The following is a 5,864-nucleotide window of genomic DNA, read 5'->3' on the forward strand; positions in this document are numbered from 1 at the left end:
GGAAAAAGATGAGGCTTTCTACTCCCGTCAAGATTTACAGCCTTGGAAACCCTGTACAGGGTCGCTATGGGTTGGAATCGACTCGACGGCACATAACAACAACAACAGCTAAGTGCATTAATACTGGTGGTGAATTCTGTATCCAGCTACTCTGTGTTCAAATATCTGATGGAAATCCTGAAGAAAAAAAGATGTTAGTTTTTCCTAAAATTTAGTTAATTGATTCTCATATACATTGACTGACAAAAGGTTTTATCAATCATTAATCCCTATTATTTGTAATTGGAGTGAGGTGGCTACATATGATAAGCACTGTACTGCAAACTACAAGGTCCAGGGTTCGAGCCCGTCAGTGGCTCTGCTGGAGAAAGATAAGGCTTTTTGTTCCTGCAAAGATTTTAAAGCTTCAGAAAGTCTATACAGGTTTCTATGAGTTGTAACAACAACAATTATTTGTAATTAAATTTAATTACATACTATTGTTGTTAAGTGCCGTCGAGTCGGTTCCGACTCATAGCGACCCTGAACAGGGTTTCCGAGGCTGTAAATCTTTACGGGAGCAGAAAGCCTCATCTTTCTCCTGCGGAGCAGCCGGTAGTTTCGAACTGCTGACCATGCAGTTTGCAGCCCGATTTATAACCACTACGCTACCAGAGCACAATTACATAACTTCTTATAAATAGATGTGTAGTGCCTTAAATTTACTTTATATGGATTTTCTATCCAAAGTCTTCTTAATTTCCACCAAGTGATTGGGATCGTTGTTGCTTAGTTACGAATCGGGCTGCGAACCTTAAGGTCAGCAGTTCGAAACTACCAGCCGCTCCGCGGGAGAAAGATGAGGCTTTCTACTCCCGTAAAGATTTACACCCTTGGAAACCCTGTACAGGGTCGCTATGGGTCGGACCCGACTCGATGGCACTTAACAACAACAACAACAACAAGTGCCTTCAGGTCGGTTCTGACTTATAGTGAACCTGAATAGGGTCCTCAAGGAGCGGCTGGTAAGCTTGAACCATCAACCTTGTGGTTCAAACCAACCTTATAATCCATAGCGTCACACTAGGACTTCTAGTGATTGGGTGGGGTTATGCAAATAAGGTATACAGGACTCTAAGGCTGGGATTGGTTAGTTTTGCCCTTCAGCGAGGTTTAAAAGGAGCCTTCTTAGAAGCAGAGAAGGAAGATTGCAGGATCATCCAGAAGGAAGAGCATGAGTGGAACATGAGATGTCAAGAGGCGAAGGCATGGAGAAATAGAACCGCTTGCAGCCCTAGGCCTATCTACTGAGTAAAGCTGAGTGCCTACAGGCAGGAGACCGGCTTTCCTCAATTCTACTTATGCTCCTTCATTCTCAAAGCAAACTAGAATTCTGAAATAATTGTATATCCTTCCCATATGTGATTTAATGATTGTATTGCCTATGAATCTGCTCATACATGATGTAGAATACTTTCTCTGATTGAGTACTTTCATAAATTATAAAGTACATATATAAATCTGAAAATTGGTTTTAACACTAACAATTTTTCCCCAACATTTTTTCCACAAAGCCAACCGTAAATGTAACAGTGGAAAACAGATCCTAAGACTTGAAGGGAGTCACTGAAAATATTGTGACCATCTAAAAAATATATGTCCTACAGCATAGGAAAGTAGAAATAAACCACATAAAATTATATAAGCAAGTCTTGTGTTTCCTTTATTAAATTTACTCCTAAGTACACTTGACCCTTGAACAACATAGATTTAAAAAACGACACAAAAAACATGTTACGTGACTCGAATCTTTCTAGTGAGTTGCATATCGTAGTAAAAAGTGATCTCCCTTGGTCCTCCCATATTTTTTTGTTGTATTTAGTGTAATATAATAAACCTTGAATAGCACCATGGGACCTATATCAAGTTTCACTAGTAAAGGGAGCGGAGAAATGTCATGGAGTTACTAGAGAAAGTTGACTTGTTTGATATATACCTTAGGTTGAGTTTTGCGATGCATTTGCCCACCATTTCAAGATAAATGCATCCAGCATAAGGACCACTGTAAAAATAAGTAAATATGGAAATTCATGAAGCTGACACTGCAGCTGTGCCAGCAGGTGTGTAAATCATGCACTTTTTGTGAAATACCTTTTTATCTTGTATTGAAGTGCAGCGCTCATGTGGGAGCAATCTATAATACATATAAAATGCAAACCTACTGTCATTGAGCGGATGCTACTTGTATTATTTTATGTGCTTGAAATAACATTTATTTGAATAAGCATTTGATAGGATTTCTGCAGCTGTACATCTTTACAGGAACAGAAAGCCTCATGTTTTCCCCTGGAAGTGGCTGGTGGGTTTCAATTGCTGACCTTGCAGTTAGAAGTCCCCTGTGTTTCCTAGAGTACTACCAGGGCTCAACAACATATATGTGTTAATTGACATTTTATTGTTAACACTTCCAGGCAATAGTAAGCGATTAGTAGTTAAGTGTCTGGGGAGACAAAACATTTTGACTGCATTAGGATGGGGGGGGGGCGTGGAGCTCTGGTGCCATGTTGTAGGATAAACACTGGTCAGCATTTGAAACCCACCAACCACTCTTCTGAAACCCTATGTAGGGTCATTATGAGTTGGAACCTATTTGACAGCACTTAACAATAACAACAAGGTTGGAGGTTGAAGTACAGGGGAAGGAGTGCTGGTGACCCTAACATCCCACACTGTTCAGGAAACTGTGTTTTATTATTATTTTAGATATTATTGTAGGTGAAATTATTTTACTAATTTCCTTTATTTTTTATTATTGCTGGTATATAGAAAGATTTTTATGTATTGCTCTTGTCCCCTTAAGTTTTGCTGAAATTGTTTGTAATTATAATAGTTTTAGGAGCTCTGGTAGCACAGTGGTTACAAATCAGGCTGCTAACCTTCAAGTCAGCCATTCAAAACTACCAGCTGTTCCATGGGAGAAAGAAGAGGTTTTTTGCTCCCGTAAAGATTTACAGCCTTGAAAACCTTACAAAGAGTCACTATAAATCAGAATCGACTCCATGGCTCACAACCACAACCATAGTAGTTCTGTTGTGGATTTGGTGTGATTTTCTAAAAGTGAGAGTTAGTCAAATAATATTGCTATAAAATCATAGAAACCGTTACAAGGGTGAGTCAAAATTATCTGCACTCCAGCTTTATTAAAACGCCCATCCATGCCCATGGCTAATGACAACATTGAGTGTACATGTGAAATTATTCTGTCGAATAGACAAGTCACAGTGGATTATGTGTCAAATAATTTTCAAATAAGCTATGGCTCTGCCTATAAAATAATCCACTATAGACGGGGGTTTCAAAAAGTTTGTGCAAGATGATATCAAAACAAATCACGGAAGAGCATTTTGTTAAACAGAAGCGCTTGTACATTTGCAAAAACAATTTGGACCAATACTTGTAGGAAGGTAAAAGTTTCCTAAAAATTGTTACTGGTGATAGACATTGATTCATTACCACAAGCCTTAGAGTAAACAGAGTACGGAATGGAAACAACCTCAATGGCCAACCAAGTAAAAGTTTTCTGGGATTCTCAAGGGTCAATATTGTAACACTGTCTGGGAAAAGGTTCAACAATCAGCAGTGCTCTTTATACTGTGGTACTTACTGAAGAGCTGAAGCCTGGAGTTCAGATTAAACACAGAGGCCTGTTATCCAAGGACATTGTGACCTTGCGTGACAATGCATGTCCGCACATCTCTGCCAAGTGTCCTCCCTATAGTTCTCATCTTGCTCTATTAGACGTTAACCTGTTTGGTACCCTGAAAGCAGCCCTTCAAGAAAGAAGATTCACCTTTGAATCTGAGCAAAGTGACAAAGAGAACACAGCGATGCATTCATGGCTCGTAGCTCAGCCTAAAACTTTTTTTTTTTTTTTTTACCTAAGGAAGTATTTGTTTGAGTTTTAACATGAAATCATACAAATAAAATTCATATAAAAACAAATCCACATCGAGTCAAAACACAGCTAGCAAAGAACAAAGTAAAAATAAAGAAAATTACATGGCTGCTATAAGGAGCTCTGGTAGCATAGTGGTTACGAATTGGGCTGCGAACCTTAAGGTCAGCGGTTCAAAACTACCAGCTGCTCCGTGGGAGAAAGATGAGGCTTTCTACTCCCATAAAGATTTACACCCTTGGAAACCCTGTACAGGGTCGCTATGGGTCGGAACCGACTCGACGGCACATAACAACAACAACAACAACAACAACAATATACAGTTGGACACAATTGTGTCTTGTACACTAAAAGAGTCTTTTACAAAAAGTCATCTTGGATCAACAGAAGATCAGTCTTCAATGTTGTCCTGCCAAGATGGGTTACTTTAGCATCTCTTCCTGTTTTCTCCAATGTCCTCCTTAATATGGCTGGTAACTGTCTTGTTGAGTGCTACCCCCTAGAAATGCCTGCCATAAAGGAAAATCCTTATCTTTCATTAGTTTTAATATCCTTGGGAAGTTCAGTATTTTCAGTCTCTCCAAATACACCAAAATATTCTTTAATTTGTTCTTCAGCAGTATCTGGACTCAGTCTACCCACAAAAACCTTCTTTGGGGGTTCCTTCCCTTTTAAAGCTTTGGCTCGTTTGGGATCTATTTATTTGTCATCCAGTTTGTGTTCTTTCAGTTCCAAAACCTTATCAACACTAGCAGCATCTTTGAAAAGCACAAATTCAAATCCTCTTGACCATCCAGTGATTGGATTTGTTTTCACTGTGCTGTCTTCAACCTCTCCAAATCGAGACAAATAGTCAGGTATTTCCCAGCTCAAGCTTCCAATACACATTTTACCATAATCCTGCTGATTCTTGCTCGTGTTTATCTTGGACCTCTCTGTGAATTCCTCTACGTTGCTGTACTCGTTCATGTCCTTCATTGCAGTGGAGTGGTTGGCTGGGGGGGGGGGGGGGGGATGCAGGCACGCAGACCTAGTTGGGCAATAGTGATGGTGGAGTGTTGTATGGAGCTGGATTAAATATGAAAACTTATTGACATATGGACAAAGTATATTGAAAAGCAAGGAGATTATGTTGAAAAATGATGTATTTGTCTTTCCTAAAACTTGATGAAAATAAATTCTACAGAGTGTGGATAATTTTTGATTCACCCACATATTAAACAAAAATATAAAAATGTGAGAAGCTGAGGCAACATAGTTGTGTAGGCAGGCACACTGCACTGAATCTCTGCAACAAAGACATGGGATACAAAGTGAAACAAATACAGACAGTGATCATGGTAACTTAAGCATTAGGTGATAGGGCAGAGAGGTGGACTGAGAGGGAGGGTGCAGATCTTCATGAAGACCTTGAAGCGGGACCCAGTGATACCACTGAGAATGTCACGGTGAAGATCCAAGACAAGGAAGGCATCCCTCCTGAGGGATGAAGAGGTTGATCTTTGCTGGGAAGCAGTTGGAAGATGGCACATGCTTTCTGACTACAACATCTAGAAAGAGTCCACTTTGCACCTGGTCCTTCATCTGAGCGGGGGGGAGGCGGATGCAGACCTTCATGAAGACCGTGGTGGGTAAGAACATTACCCTTGAAGTAGAACCCAGTGACACCATTGAGAATGTAAAGGCAAAGATCCATGACAAGGAAAACATCACTCCTGATTAGCAGAGGTTGATCTTTGCTGGGAACCAGATAGAAAATGGACGTACTACAAATGTTGTCTGACTACAACATCCGGAAAGAATCTACCCTGTATTTGGTCCTGCATTTGAGGGGAGGTGTCTAAGTTGTGCCTCCTTCTTTTAAAGCTTTCAAGAAATTTCATTGCACTTTTCTGTCAACAAATTGTTGCATTCCCCTTCTACCCCAAAA

At 40.0% G+C, this 5,864-nt stretch overlaps 1 pseudogene; it reads right to left on the minus strand.

The window, feature by feature from the left end:
* Nucleotides 1–4,426: 4,426 nt before the first annotated feature.
* Nucleotides 4,427–4,912, minus strand: LOC102830963 (annotated as a pseudogene).
* Between the last annotated feature and the right edge of the window lie 952 nt (nt 4,913–5,864).

This window comes from Chrysochloris asiatica, unplaced genomic scaffold, assembly GCF_000296735.1.
Source record: "Chrysochloris asiatica unplaced genomic scaffold, ChrAsi1.0 scaffold00421, whole genome shotgun sequence".
NCBI lineage: Eukaryota > Metazoa > Chordata > Mammalia > Afrosoricida > Chrysochloridae > Chrysochloris > Chrysochloris asiatica.